The sequence below is a fragment of the Eptesicus fuscus genome, chromosome 7 (genome assembly GCF_027574615.1).
Source record: "Eptesicus fuscus isolate TK198812 chromosome 7, DD_ASM_mEF_20220401, whole genome shotgun sequence".
Taxonomy (NCBI): Eukaryota; Metazoa; Chordata; class Mammalia; order Chiroptera; family Vespertilionidae; genus Eptesicus; species Eptesicus fuscus.
Window position 1 is genome coordinate 96,961,700 of NC_072479.1, and position 15,920 is coordinate 96,977,619.

Genomic DNA, 15,920 nt, shown 5'->3' on the forward strand with positions numbered 1-15,920 from the left:
CACTCTTATCCATGCCATCATCATCTCTTCAAGATAAGTATACCAGACTCCTAAGTGGTCTTCCTATTTCTGCCCTTTGCCTGATACCCATTTTCTACCCTGTCCAAGTGATTATTTTCAAAGTTAACTCACATCATGTTCCAACCTCTACTCAAAAAGAGAAGCAAGAGTATATGAAACAAAAACAAAGACTGATGAGACAGAGAAGCAAGAACGGACAAAGATGGAATGGAGGGTAGGATGGCAAGAGTCAAAAAAGGGAAGAAAGGAGGTATGAAGGAACAATCAAACTGAAACTTAAGAATCCTAAGTCTGATGCAGTTTTTAGTAACAAAAAAGGGTCAATTTGATTTAATTACTAATAAGTAAATTATGAACCAGTCATAGGCCTCAAACACATTCCATATACACTTGATTTCACAGTTGAAAATAAGAAATGTCTTTGTGGATGATATATAATAGAACTTGTCTGTGCTTAGAGAGAGAAATATAATAAGTGAGACAAAATGAACCCAAGTATTACCCCACCATTTCTCATTTGGTAAAGAGATTCATTTAGAATCACATTAACTTTTAATCTTCTCAGAAATATTTGAGAGTTAATTATTTGTAATTTAATAAAATACAGCATCACATATTCTGAGTTATATCCTTTCATTTATATAACCAACATTTGGGCATCTACATAGTAATTGTATTACTTAAGTCCCTATTGTTAAAGGACATATAAAAGCAAGGCAATTTATGCTGAGGAAGATCTCCAAAGTTTTACAAAGATATGACTAATATGGATTTTTAAGTATCTATGACAGCACTTAGTGACAGCAGTTTAAATTAGACTTTACTTGAAGTATCTTTAACTTCTGAGGTCGACTTACACTAGATAAGGCTATGTAATTTATACCTCCTTAATCCCCAAATCACATAAAGATACTTGAATCTAGGACTTCTATTCCGTGTGTATTTTTAGAAACCACTGCTTGTGACACTATAATAATAGGCCAAAAATAATATTTCAAATCTACTTCTAGACTTTAGAGTATTAAAATAGAACTAAATAAAATCTGTTCAACACATGTACAAAAGCAAATGACAGAGGTACACATAATGGTTTTCTGATATTCCTACCAGAAAACTCGCTTTTCCTAATAATGCTAATTTTACTCTCGATTTAATTCATGTTTTTCATAGGTTTTCAGTAGCAGGACTGTAAAATAAAACAATACAATATAAAACAAAACAACAGGAGTGCCAGGGGGAAAAGTCTATGAGAGATGAAACAAGCATCCAGATCTTGGTTTCTAAACATCCTTCTCCAATAAGGGTTCTACAGAGCAGTGGCTGATTCAGGGCTGAGCAAGGAAAGTACAGGATGAACTATAGCATTTCAAAAATGTCACAAAGTATGGAAGAGCTCCAGAGAAATAAGATGGATGTGTGTCAAAATACAGATGGATGCCAAAGCTGGAACAATTTAAACAACAAAATAAACAGTAACAGTAACAGATTTTAACCCAAAGAATAAAACAAATACTCATGAGTCCATCCTATATAATAAAAGGTTAATATGCAAATAGACCAAATCACAGAACACCCAAACAACCGGTTGCTATGACGTGTGCTGACCACCAGGGGGCAAGCACGGGACATGGTGGGTGTTGGCTGCGGCAAGATGGTGGAGCAGGTGAGCGGGGGCGCTGGTAGCTGTTATCGGGGCGAGCCTCTGAAAATTCTTTGCTCCTGCATGCCACGGTTCCGCCCAGTGCTCGCACCTGCTGCCAGCACCAGCCCTGCTTGTTCCCACTGCCGGCACTGGAACCGCCGCTTACACCTGCTGCTGACACCCGGTGCCAGCCCCAATTTCCCCTCAGAGCTTCTCCACCTCCCCCTGCTCCTGAAGGGCAATCGGGGCTGGCAGCCGCCTCTCACATCTGCTGCCAGCGATGGCCCCGCTAGCACCTGCAGCTGATGCTGGAGCTGCAGTTCCCATTTGCTGCCAGTGCCTGGCACTGGTCCTGATCACTCAGCGCCGTCAGTGGGTGTGAATGGCGGCTGCTGGCCCAGATTGCCCCTGAGAGCTTCTCTACCTCCCCCTGATCCTGAGGGGTGATTGGGGCAGCAGCAGCCTCTCGCACCCGCTGTTGGCGACGGCCCCAATTGCTCTACACCATCAATGGGTGTGAGCAGGGCCGGCGCCATCAGCTTGTGGGAGCGGCGGTGGCGTGAGTGGGGCTGCCAGCAGACAGGGGACCAGGGCGTGTGGCGGGAGGGGACAGGTGGGGGTGCAGAGGATGGGCTGAAACCGGCCCCTGTGCTCACCTCAGCCTCACGGCCCACAGTTCCTTTCAAGGTGCAAGAATTTGTGTACTGGGCCCCTAGTATTTTTATACTAGAGGCCCAGTGCATTGATTCGTGCATGGGTGGGGTCCCTCAGTCTGGCCTGCACCTTCTCACAATCTGGGACCCCTCAAGGGATGTAGCAGTGCCAAAGTGGCAGGCAGCTGGGGCTGGGCGCAGCTCCACTGCCACTCATCCTGGCCCTGCTGCGCCTGCCACTGCCGCCACTGCAGCTGCGCTCACCAGCCGTGAGCCTGGCTTCTGGCTGAGTGCACTGACCACCAGGGGGCAGCTCCTGCATTGAGCATCTGCCCCCTGGTGGTCAGTGTGCATCATAGCAACCGGTCATTTCAGTCATTCTGGTTGTTTGGTTATAATGGTCACTTAGGCTTTTATATGTATAGATTATTGAATAATTAAATAAATGGTGGGAAAAGAACAACTCTTCATTACAGAATTCCAATTAATAAATATAGAAGGAATGACCCCAGCTGGTTCGGCTCAGTGGATAGAGCATCAGCCTGAGGACTGAAGGGTCCCGGGTTTGATTCTGGTCAAGGGCACATGCCCGGGCTCGATCCCCAGTAGGGGGTGTGCAGGAGGCAGCTGATTGATGATTCTCTCTCATCATTGATGTTTCTATCTCTCTCTTTCCCTTCCTCTCTGAAATCAATAAAATATATTTTTTTAAAAAGAAATGTATTAGTATTTCCCTCTGTGATTATGAATTTGTCTATTTCTCCTTTATTTAAGTTCTATCAATTTGAGTTTTCTGTATTTTGAGGCTATGTTTTACACATACAAAATTAGAACTGTTGTATCTTCCAGGAAGATTGTTCATTTTAATTACTGTTAAACATCCCTCTTTATCTCTAATAACGGTTTCTTGCTTAAACTCCCCTTTATCTAATATTAGAAAAGCCACACCAGCTTTCTATTAGTGTTTGCATAAAACTTTTTCTTTACTATTAACTGCAGACCATCTAAAACCCCGTATTTATTTATTTATTTATTTTTAAAGAGTTGATTTTATTTTCCCATTTCACAATACAAATGAAAATTGCTTTTTTTTTTGTCCCACTACTCCCCGCAAACACTATTCTCTCTTAGATAGGAAGAGGGAGTGAGTCTTCCTTGTGTGCTGTTAGAAAACACCCAGAGTCACAGCACCTCGATCTCCTGTGAAGCAGAACAAGTAACAGAGGCTCCCCTTTCTCCTTATCTGTCTGGTCGAGTCATTCCGGGCCGAGTGGGCACCATCATATGACGGGCAGGAGGTCTCATCATTGGGGGCCCAGGCATCATTGGCATGTGCCCTCCCATAGGCGGCCTCATTCCAGGAGCAGGTCCCACTGGCATCATCCCAGGAGGAGGAGGACCCATCATTGGCATCATGGGAGGGCCCCCCACATGGGGTGCTGGCATCATACCGGGAAGAGGTGGACCCGGAAGACTGGGGGGAGGTGGGATCATCGCCCCTGCAGGAGGTGGAGCTGAGAATGGAGTAGGAGGTATTTTTCCTTGCTGAAATGCTGCAGTTGTTTTGTCAATCAGGCTCTGAGCCTGCTCTTTCCATTCATTTCTGATAGTAGTCTTTCACATTTTCTTTGTGTTTCCTACCACTGCAGTGTGTCTTTCTCACAGATGGAGAGTCATGGGTGAGGTACGGATCGCAGTAGTCACAATAAAACTTCGGCATGTTGTTCTGCAGGCCGTTAGCACTCCGTTGGCCACTCCGCGACCGCGCCGCCGGAAATGACGCACACCTAAAACCCCGTATTTAAAATGTATTTTTTATAAGCAGCATATTTGGGGTTGAACCATATGAAATTGCTAATAGTTTAGTGTTATCGATCTACAAAACAGAAATTTCATATAGCTCAATCTGATAATTCATTATATTTTTAAATTTGAACAGTCTTTGTTAACTGGAGAATGTGATCCACTTATAATTAATAGTATTAGTGACATACATATGTTTAAATTACCATCTTAATATTTGTGCCACTTATTCAAAGTCTCCTTTCTTGCCTTCTTTTAAATTTTTTTAAAATTATACAATTTTCCTCAATTCTTCAGATTGTTAGTTATAACTTCTTTAACTGTACTTTTAGAGGTCACCTAGAAATCAAAACATACATCCCTAACTTCTTAAAGTTCACTATAAATGAGTATTTTTATTGATTCTTTAACAATGCAAAGACCTTAGAGTATACTGACTCCATTTAACATATAGGTGTATACACACACATAATAAAAGACATTATTATTTATTTGAACAGTAAGTATTCATTCAGATACATTTCTATTGTCTTTATAACACCTGTATCTTTGTATTTTATATAGAATAATTTCTTTTGCCTGACAGAATCTTTTTAGAATATCCTTCATATTTGATCTGCTACTCCTGAATGATTTTTCTCTCCTCTCCTTCTGGAATTTCAATAGAAATATTCTAGACTTCTTTGCCAGGTTCCATATGTTTCTCACAGCCTTTTCTGTATTTTCTATTCTAATGTCTCTCTGGTTGTTTTCTTCTGAACTATCTTCCAGTTCACTAATTCCTTCCTCAGCAACATCTAATCTTTTTGTTAAACTTATTCATTGACTTATCAATTTCAGCTATTGAATTGTTCATTTCTAATATTCTCATTTGATTATTTTCATAGCTTTCTGCCAAAATTCTTTCTTATCCAATTTCTTGAAAATATTAATCACAATTGTTTTCAAGTCCATGATTGATAATTGTAATATCTGGATCTCTTATGGGTCTGCTTCTAATAGTTTTTTTCTTTTGTTTCAATAATTTCTTGGCCTTTAGTATGCCTTGTTAATTTTGACGGTGTACAGAATATTATGCACATAAAAAAAACTATATCCTCCTTTAGAAAATTATTAACTTTTGCTTGTTGAAAGTTTCTAAACTACAGCTGATGCCATTAATCAAACAGTGATTGAACTAATTTAATGCAGAACTTCAGTGCTTGTACAGGCTGTTTTATTCAAACCCTGCTCCTAGAATATTGCCCCTCAAGGGTCCCAACCCAAAGTTGAGAGAATTTGCAGGTTCTGAACTCTACTTTTTCCTTCTAGCCCCATGAGACTGCTGAAAATTATGCTTAGCTTCTAAGTCACCATTTTAATTTTCAGAACTGACTTCTGCATTAAGTAAAAAGCAGCATCAAATGCCAGGTCCAACTCTTTTGGTTTTCTTTTTCTTTTAGATATTAGCCCCACCAATTCTTACTGTGCTTGGACCTCTCTGATGACTTCAAAGAGATTTTTCACAAATACTTTTTCAGCTTCTCTAGATATTTTTAGCAGTTATATTAGTCTAAGACAACCTAACCAGACATTTCCAAAAACAGAAATGCTCAGGAGTTCAGTCTTATATGTATTTACTTTGAGGTGTCTATTTGATAGGCAAGTGGACTTGTTAATTATCAAATGATGTATGTAACTCTGAAATTCAGGATAGACATATTGATAGTTAACTATAAACTTGGGATTCATTGCATAAGTGGTGTTAATAGCTGTAAGACAAATAGAAGAAAGAACAGATGGATGGGAGAAAAGAGAAAAAGAGTTGTAGCAGGGAAGCGATAGATAAGAAAAAGTGGCGGTCTCTAGATCGGGAGAGGGGGAGACACACTGGTGGTATGGTCCATAGCACTTTTACAAATTTTTTTAATAGTTAATTACTAGTGACTAAAAAAATGAAGAAAAACATATCTGAAGCACTTTTATTCATTCATTCATTCTTTAACACTTGGGCATTTTACTGAGATAGAAAAATAAACATAGAATTCCCATCCTAATGCCTCTCAAATTTAATTAAAATAAGGTATAAGAACTATTACTTATTAAACTGTATTATTAAAAGTGCATGGCACCAAGGAAACACAGAGGAATCAAATCTGTCAAGGCGGGCCATAAGATTTCACGAAGATAATGTTTGATACGGGTCTTTTACTATCACAGCATTTCACTTTTTGATAACAGTGTAAGATGATCTTCAACAGAAATATCAGGTAATCTTCTGGAACTAAATTACACTAATGTAAGTATATGGAACTTATGCCACCCTCATTTCAAAAATCACATAGATGTATTTGCGATCTAGGCTTCCTACTAATCTTTGTCTATTTTTAGACAGCACTGCATTGTGACCTCAAAAGGACAGATAAAATCAAGAAGGACATCTATTTGGGGACTTTATGGTACTTACATGGAATGAAATAAAATCTGTTTATAAAAGGCAAATGTATTAGAGAGCTACATACAGTGTGGAGGCAAAAGTAGGTTTACAGTTGTGACTATACAAATCACAGTTTATTCTTGTATTATTTATTTATTATTATCATTTTTAATAAACAGAATTCTTAATTTTAATGAAATTAAATTAATAATTGATAAATTCTTCCCTTATAGTTAATGCTGTGTGTTCACTAAAAAATCTGAACTGACTAGACAACACTGAAAATTATATAAAGACAAAAAATGTGAAGTAGAAAGAATTACAAAGTTCCTGTCACACAGGTATTTTGTTTAAACAGTGTAAATCATACCTGGTAAATGTTAAGTAGAAAGTATTACAGTATACCTGTTATAGAGTAGGCATAAATAATTGGCACCTGATGGGTTGGCAAAAAAAGCAGTATAGCACAGGATTTGAAAGAGATAAAGTCCTTCCTACCCTATTATGAATGAGTCCAATGAGAAATAAAACTAAAATTGGAGGTTAATCCTTGCATTTTCAATGTACATGTAGAATATACTTATAAAAGAATCTCTCTCTGTCTTTGTTTTTTTTTCATAAGCCCAAATTTTAAGAGTGAGAACACTGGCACACAATCATTAAGAAAAGTGTCTGAAATGTTGAAGCTACAGATTTTTTTAAAGCTACAGATGAAAACACAACTCTTTTAAAAAAAATAATGCTCATGACAAAAAATATCCATACTCAGGATAATACTATAATATTAATAGATGACACACAGAATGAATAATATTCTATTCCACTAGCACCTGGTAAACACACATACACATACACCCCAACAATAAACTTTAAATAGGAATGTACACACTAAACAGAGAACAGAAGTCCAAGAGATAAATCTTGGCAAGAGGAACAGAATACTGCCTGGCCAACATGGCTCAGTGGTTGAGTGTTGATCTATGAACTGGGAATTTATTGTGGTTTTACTGAGGCCTTTCTAGGAGAAGAGGAGGAGACTCTATACAGCAGGATAATAGAGTGCATACTAACTGGGGAAGGAAGGTATAAGAAAAGTTAAGGGAAGAGCCCTGGCTGGTGTGGCTCATTGGACACAGAATGGGCCTGTATACCAAAGGGTTGCAGGTTCGCTTCCCATCCCTTCCCCACCCCCAGTTGCAGGAGGCAACCAATCTCACATGTCTACTTCTCTCTCCTCTCTCCCTCTCCCTCTCTCTCCCTTCCACACTCTCTCTGAAAAGCAATGGAAAAAATATCCTCTGGTGAGGATTAACAAAAAAAAGAATGGATGTTGAACTTTATCAAAAGTCTTTTCAGCATCTATGAAGATGATCTTACAATTTTTCCTTGGCCTATTAATATTTTATATTAGTATATACATTTCCAATATAGAATTATCCTTGCATTTTCAATGTACATGTAGAATATACTTTTAAAGTATGATTTTGTATTCTATTTGAAAAATTTGTACATTTATTCCTAAATCATATAGGACTGTAGTTTCTTCTTCTTTTACTCTGCTCTAGAACAATGCTTTTTATAACACTAAAGTTACATGTTCTTAAAAGTTTGGTAGAACCAAACTATAAAACAACTGAGCCTGATGCTTTTTATGGACGTAACTCATTAACAATATTCTTTATTTCTTCTGTAAGAGCTTTGCTTTCAAAAGATCAATAAAATGGAAAAGCATCTGGCAAGTCTAACCAAGAAACAAAAAAAAGAAAGAAAAATAAAACGTATTAGTAATGTGAGAAATGTCAGACTACATTAAATGGTAGACATGTTAGGAAAATAAGAATTATTATCAAATTCAACTAACGAACTGACTGAAAAGGAAACCTAAGAAAGTTAATAAACACCAATGGAATTGAAAAGTATGGCAAAAAATGGCCTACATCAGTAATTATTTCTAAACAGAAATCTACTCATATTAAGCCAAAACAAACAAAGAAAAAGTATTGGAAGAATACTGGAGTATCTCATGGAACCTGTGCTCAGGAAATAAAGTCAAGTAAAAAGATTCTAGAATCTTAGGAACCAGGACACCGGCTCCTTTTTGGAACTGAATGGTCTTGTTTGTTCCTTTCTGCACATGTGCTCATTTTTTTCTTTCTATAATCATCTTTCTATGCTAAGAGACTTAGCATTTTATGACTGCTCAGTGTTAAGGTCCAATACCAACCAATAAGAGTCTCAGTATCCCTTTTCCAAACCTTCATGTTCCAATTTGGTACATTGTGGGTCAGGCATTGACTCTAGATCCAATAAACTATCCACAGGAGAAAAAGTAGATCACAGAGCTACTAAAGTGGAAGCTAAATTCATCCTTTCAGTCAGGATTTTGATGTGGGTAGTTTAAGGTGTGGACTGTGCAGGTACACTGAGATATCTACAAAAAGAATCTGCCTCTTCCCCAAAGCCCCCAACCCAAAAGACTTTACAGGTGAATTCTAGCAAACCTTTATGGAACATAGAAATCCTGTTATTTGTACCACTAGCGAGCATAAAAAGGATATAAAATTACCAATTTATCTTACAAGACTAACATGATCCCATAATGTAAGGCGGGAAACCATAAAAATCTTAGAAGAAGCCATTGGCAGCAAAATAGCAGAATTTGTCATAGCAATATCTTTACTGATACAGCTCCTAGGGCAATGGAAACTAAGGAGAAAATAAACAAATGGGACTAACATCAAAATAAAAAGCTTCTGCACAGCAAAAGAAATCATCAACAAAACAACAAGAAAGCCCACTGCATGGCAGAACATATTTGCCAATGTTAACTCTGATAAGGGTTTAATCTCCAAAATTTATAGGGAACTCATACAACTTAACAAAAGGAAGATAAACAATCAAATAAAAAAATGGGCAAAGGACTGAATAGACACCTTTCGAAGGAGGACAAACAGAAGGCCAAGAGACATATGAAAACACTAGTGACCCGGTGCACGGATTCGTGCACATTGAAAGGAGTGGGGGGGGGGGAGAAAGAAAACTCACATTCGGGTCTTCCAGCTCGAGGCACTGGCTCCCGTGTGGGGACTAATGCAGGCGGTCCTGGGTGGTGGCCGGGGGGCAGGACTGGGAGAGATGGCTGGACATGCCATGGACCCAACCTTCTGCGGTCCCTCCCCAGCCGGCCAGCTGCACCTGGGGCAGCGCCGCGGCTCGAAGTTACATCTGTGGAGTGAGCAGGGTCCCTCCAGCAGGTCCCTCGGCCTGGCTTGCAGAGATTGGGCTGAAACTGGCTCTTACATCCCCCAAGGGGTCCTGGAGTGCGAGAGAGCACTCTGCAGTTGTTGTCGTACAGGTGTGGAACGCAAATGCAAGTGTGCAGTAAACCAGATTCGGGGTTGGCAGTGTCCCAGGAACAATAAACCCACTGCCGAAGGTGGCCCCACGAGGAATCGGGCTCCCTCCTCTCTGGTTCTGGGATGTGTCACCCGAGAACTGCCGCTGCCAAGGTACCACAGCTCAGCAGCTCCTGCGTTGAGCATCTGGCCCCTGGTGGTCAGTGCGCGTCATACCTACCGGCCGTTCGGACAGTCGGATGGTCACTTAGCATTTTATATACATAGATAGATTTTTTGTAGTGGCCTTAGTGTTGTGAGATCTAAAAGACTTCAGTGGTACAAAATGTATTTATTGCCACATGAAGTTTGAACATACAGCATCAGTAAATATATTCCCCCCCAAGGATCTAGAAATAAGATACATGTATTCTTATGGGTAGAAGGCTTGTTCTAGTCTTAATTCTATCGAGCGCCTCCCACCAGCGCTCCGATCAGCGGGTGGCCAGAGGAAAACTGGTGCTGGCAGAAAAATGGTGCCGGCAGCCACGCAATTGGCCACCCCGAGTTCTGCCACCAGCGCCTTCTGCCGGCCCCATGGGTCCTCCCGCAGCGCTGGCCGTTGGGGCCGGCTGAAAGAAGGAAGCTAACTAGAGAATAAGAGATGGCACTGAAAGACCCAGGAATGCATAAGCCCAGGATGAAGCGGCCACAGGACATGGAATTCCTGTGTGGTGTGTGTGTGTTGGACAGAGGGCAAAGGCATGAACGTTAACATGAAACCCCAGCAACAAAATCAGACATGTTATAAGTATAGATTTGGTTACTGAAAATTAAGAAACTCTACATCCGATAGTAATAACATGCTGAAGTTTAAATATTAAAAATAATCTGTTAATTGAAAAGTATTTTTCTGAATTATGAGTTTAAGCTATACACTAGCATTTAAGTTAAATGAAGTAACTGCCCCACTCTTAAAACCTAGACTTAGAAAAGAAATTTAGAAGATACTTATCAAATGCCTTCTTTGTATAGGACACAATGCTAGACATTGGGGAGAATACAAAAGAGGGCTCTTCCCCAAGTATCTGCATAGCTGGTTTCCTTCCTTTAGGTCTCTGTTCTCACATTTTGCTTTATTTCTCTCCATTACACTTACCATCACTTGACTTATCATATTTGCTTTATTGTCTATTTCTCCTTCTAGACTAGAAGAAGCTCCTCAAGGGCAGGGACTTTTTCTGTTGTATTCATTATTATATCCCCAGTACCAAAAATAATGCCTGCCATGAATAAGAACAAAATAAATTTTTGATTTAATGAAATGGTACCTTCTCTTCAGAAAGGAGAGGTACAATCTATTAAATGGGGAGAAATGAATATATGAGGACTATATCAATATTTACAAATGAAAGGAGTAAATACTAAAAGTGATGTGAGAAGCAAATCAAAAAATGGATTAAGAGTTCACAAGAGTTAATCATCCTGGACAAGGTAATAAAGAAAGGTATTATGGAAAGCCTTGGCTGGGTGGCTCAGTTGGTTGGAGTGCTGTCCCATAAACAAAAAGGTTGCAGGTTTGATTTCCTGTTAGATTACACACCTAGGCTGTGGGTTCAGTCCCTGGTTGGGGAGCATACAGGAGGCGGCCAAACAATATTTCTCTCTCACATTAATCTTTCTTTCTCTTTCTCTCTCTTCCTCTCCTCTTCCCCTCCTTCTCTCTAAAATCAATCAACATATTCTTGGGTGAAGATTTTAAAAAAAGGTAATATGGAAAAAATGGCATTTGGACTGGGCCTTAAAGGGGTGAGATTTTTTTTTTATGTGTACAATTTAACAGTTTTTAGTTTATTCACAGAGTGTGCAACCTGCTAGAACATTTTCATTACCTCAAATAGAAACCCCATGACCCTTAGTTACCACCTCCCAACTCCCCCAACCCTCCTAACCCTAAGAAGCCAATGTCTCTACATATTTGCCCATTCTGAACATTTCATATAAATAGAATCAAATAATATGTGGGGTTTTGTGACTGGCTTCTTCACACTGAGCATGTTTTCAAGGTTCATTCATGTTGCAGCATATACCAGTACTTCATTTCCTTTTATAATTGAACTAGAGGCCTGATGCACGAAATTTGTGCAAGAGTAGGCCTTCCTCCCCTGCGCACCCCCCCCCCCACCCCCGCACCACCAGCTTCCCTCTGGCACCCAGGACCCAGGCTTCCCTCGGGCCACCGGCAGGCACCTGGGACCCAGACTTCCCTCGCAGCCCCCACTTCGTCCAGAAGGTCATCCGGTCAAATTAGCATATTACATTTTTATTATTATAGATAATATTCCATATTATGGATATAACATATTTTGTTTATCTATTCATCAGTAGATGGACATGTATTATGATTAATAATAAGTTGTGAATAATCTATGAATATTTGTATATGTTTTTATGTGATATGATTTTAATAAGAGATAAGTGAAGGGAGGAATTGAAATATTTTAAACCATTCAATTCCAAAGATGACAAATTCAAGATAAAGTTTTCACTGGTCTGAGATCAAATGAGGCAAAGTGAATTTTCATAAAGCTTAATTTATTCAAGTCAAAGGACTGTCCTTTATTTTAAGGACAATGTCTCTCAAACTTTTTTATGTGAAAGCATCCTTTTCAATGAAATAAAAGTTTTTTTGTTAATTTATTTAGGTGAAAAAAAATTTAAAAAATTCACTTTTCCAAGAAATGCTGATTGAAAGAAATGGCACCAAAGACGGAAGATAGAAACCCACAAGATTTTAAATGCCATGCCAAGGAGTTTGCACATTATCCTATGGTCAATAGAGAAATAAAGTTGTTTAAAAACATAAAATTATTGACTCATGGATGTCATTTCATTCAACAAATAACCAAGTTACTATTTTATGGAAAACACTGAATTTGGTTCTATGAGAACAGACTAAATAAAACTCTGTTCCTTTTCATAACTTAGTTTGTCTCTATTTATTATTTACAGCTTTACCCATCTTTAGAAAGGGCTATATTTAATAAAGAATCGTTTTAAGAAGGAAAATATGGGACTACTTCTATTGTGGTTACCAGTTTTATTTCACTCATTATTTGACTCATTAATGTGAGTTTCTGGGTGTACAAAGTTAAAAAATATATAATCCCCCTCCTACAGAAGCTAACAGTCTAGATTTTATAAATTTATAAACTGCTCTAGAAAAAAACTTACTACAGACATTTAATTAGATATTATTTACCTAAGGCTTCCAATTTAATAGCAATTGACAAGCGTTTACTACTACCACTCACATTTTAAGCATTTTACATTTGTTAAGTAATTTAATTCTCCTAACAATCTTATGAAAAGGGAATTATTACTCTATTACTGTAAGATATTAATACATTAAAATATTTTACATCTACCATCTTTCCCTGGATCAACGTTAATGACACTAATTCTGCTAATGAGTGTTTCATATATAGTTGTTGTATCATTCCCACCAACATGCAAACATACTGTAATTTCTCCCACCTTAAAAAAAAATCCTCTCGACTTCACTGCACTCAAGGAACCACATTTCTCTGATCCCATTACAGCAACACTTCCTAAAGAGCTGTCTATGTGAGTTGTCTCCCACCTTTCTCCTATCAGCTTCCCTTGAGACATTCCAAAAAGGCTTTTGTCTTTACACTACTAAAACCACTCTATTCAAGATTATGAGTGGCCTCAAAATGCTAAATACAATTTTTAAATTTTCATCCTCATCTCACCTGACCTATCAACAGCACCTGACCATAGGTAAAACACACTCTTTAAAATACTTTCTTTACTTAGCTTCTCAAGACACTATACTCTGCTGGGTTTTCTTTCTAACTTAATAGATGTTTCTCCTCAATATCTACCCATTAGAGCACCCAAGGCTCAGTTCGTGTTTAAATTACAGTTGACATTCAATATTCTTCTCTCTTTTCTAACTATACTTATTTTCTTAATGTTCTCATATAGTTTCTTTTTTTTTCCTTCTTGTTCTCATATAGTTTCATGGCTTCACTAGAATATAGCTTCAAGGGGGTAGGGATTTTGTTTTGTTTTAGCTGTTTTGTTTATGCTGAATGCTGGCACATAACACAGTGCCTGGCATATATTAAATACATTACAAATGTATGCTCAATGAATGGATGGATGAATAAATAGTTTTAAATGTTATATATAAACTGACGACTCTCCAATTTATACCTCCTGCCTAGATCTCTGTCTGCCCTGAACTCCAATTGCCTGTCTGCTATCTGCATTTGGATGTGTAATAAACATCTCAAACTTAACCAAGTTCAAAAGAGAACTCCAAACACCCTCCCAATGGCTTTTCTAACTTCACTTTCTTAGCAAAGTGCAGTTCCATCCTCCTAGTTCCTCAAGCCAAATATTTTTAAAGCATTCCTAATTCCTCTCTCTCACACCACATATCCAACCTGCCAACAAATACTGTGGATTCTGCCTTCAAAATATATTCAGCATTTGACTACTTCTCACCACATTCACCACTATCACTAAGGTCCAAGCCATTCTCACCTTTCACCTGGATGAACAACAGCCTAACTGCTCTTCCTGCTTCTTTTCCACCTGCACCCCACCCCCTTCCAATTCAGTCTGTTCTCAGAACCACAGCCAGAGACATTTTTTCAAACTTAAGTCAGATCATGTCACTTCTCTGCTCATAATCCTGCCATTATTCCCACTTCCCTCTTTGAGTACAAGTCCAAATCTTGACAACTACCTATAAAGCTCTACTCAATATGGCCCTGTTACATCTCTGACCTCATCTACTACTTTTCCTCTCACCTATTCTGCTTCAGTCACATTGGCTTCTTCTGCTGTTTGTTCCGAAGGTTAAGGACATTTGCACCTCAGGGCCCTTTCTCCGACGTCCCACTGCCTGGAATGCTTCTCCCCTAGACAGCTGCGGTCCATATTTGCTTCATCACCTTGTTCACTTGCCACCTTCTCGAGTTTTTTCCCAATCGCCACATTTATATTCTTTATCCCCCTTCTCTGCTCTATATTTCTCCACAGCATTTCTCCACCACCAAATACTCTATATCTTACTTTCTGAAGCATACTGTCTGTTTTATTCACTGCTATATCCCTGGGGTTTAAAGCAGTGCCTGCCTGGTATATAGTAGGTGATCACTCTGTTCATCGAACACTTCCTTTCTTTTTTTAAATATATTTCTTTATTGATTTCAGAGAGGAAGGGAGAAGGAGAGAGAGATAGAAACATCAATGATGAGAGAGAATCATTGATCGGATGCCTCCTGCACACCTCCTACTGGGGATCAGGCCCTCAACACAGGCATGTGCCCTTGGCCGGAATCGAACCCGGGACCCTTCAGTCCGCAGGCTGATGCTCTATCCACTGAGCCAAGCCGGCTAGGGCCATCGAACACTTTCATTTCCACCAGGGGGCCGAACAAGCACCTAGCCTGGTATTTCGGGGGAAGATCATCAAGGCGTCTCTACGATTTCCGCCAGTCCTCTGATCCCTAGAAGGATTATCCTTTGCCTAGAAAGAAAAACCGTGTTGCCCGGTCCACCACCAGGGGGAGCTCGAGAGGAAGCGCTGAGCAAAGAGAAACCAGAGGCGATTTCCCTTGCTTTTCCTCCATCCACCTCAAGGTGGAAGAAAACTGGGTTTGGAGGCGACTGTACTGAATGAGTAATTTTCTCCATACTATGAATTACCGGGACACAACCGTAAACATTAAAAACCGCAATCCTTTCGAATGCCACCCAGAGGCCAAGGAAATCAACCCGCGGGCCACTGAGAAATGGGCGGGTGTTTCCTCAAGCCCGCCACCAAGAAGTCCCCATACATCTGGGGAAAGAGTTCCCAGGAGCGCCGAGACGCGTAATTCACAGCCGGGAGGCCCGGGTGTCCCAGGCTGCCAGCGCTCTCGGACCAGAGAACCATTCGGTCCGTTCTAGTTCAGACTCGAAGCAGCTACACTTCTTCAACCGGCGTAAGCCAGGCGGTCCCGGGTTGAAGT

The 15,920-nt window shown here is 39.6% G+C and overlaps 1 protein-coding gene and 1 pseudogene across 4 annotated transcripts in view; both read right to left on the reverse strand.

Annotated features, from left to right (window-relative positions):
• Window positions 1-15,920, reverse strand: part of CRY1 (cryptochrome circadian regulator 1) — a 51,109-nt gene that overhangs the window by 34,278 nt on the left and 911 nt on the right. The gene's annotated exons all lie outside the window — the stretch shown is intronic.
• On the reverse strand, window positions 3,343-4,091 carry LOC103288927 (U1 small nuclear ribonucleoprotein C-like; annotated as a pseudogene).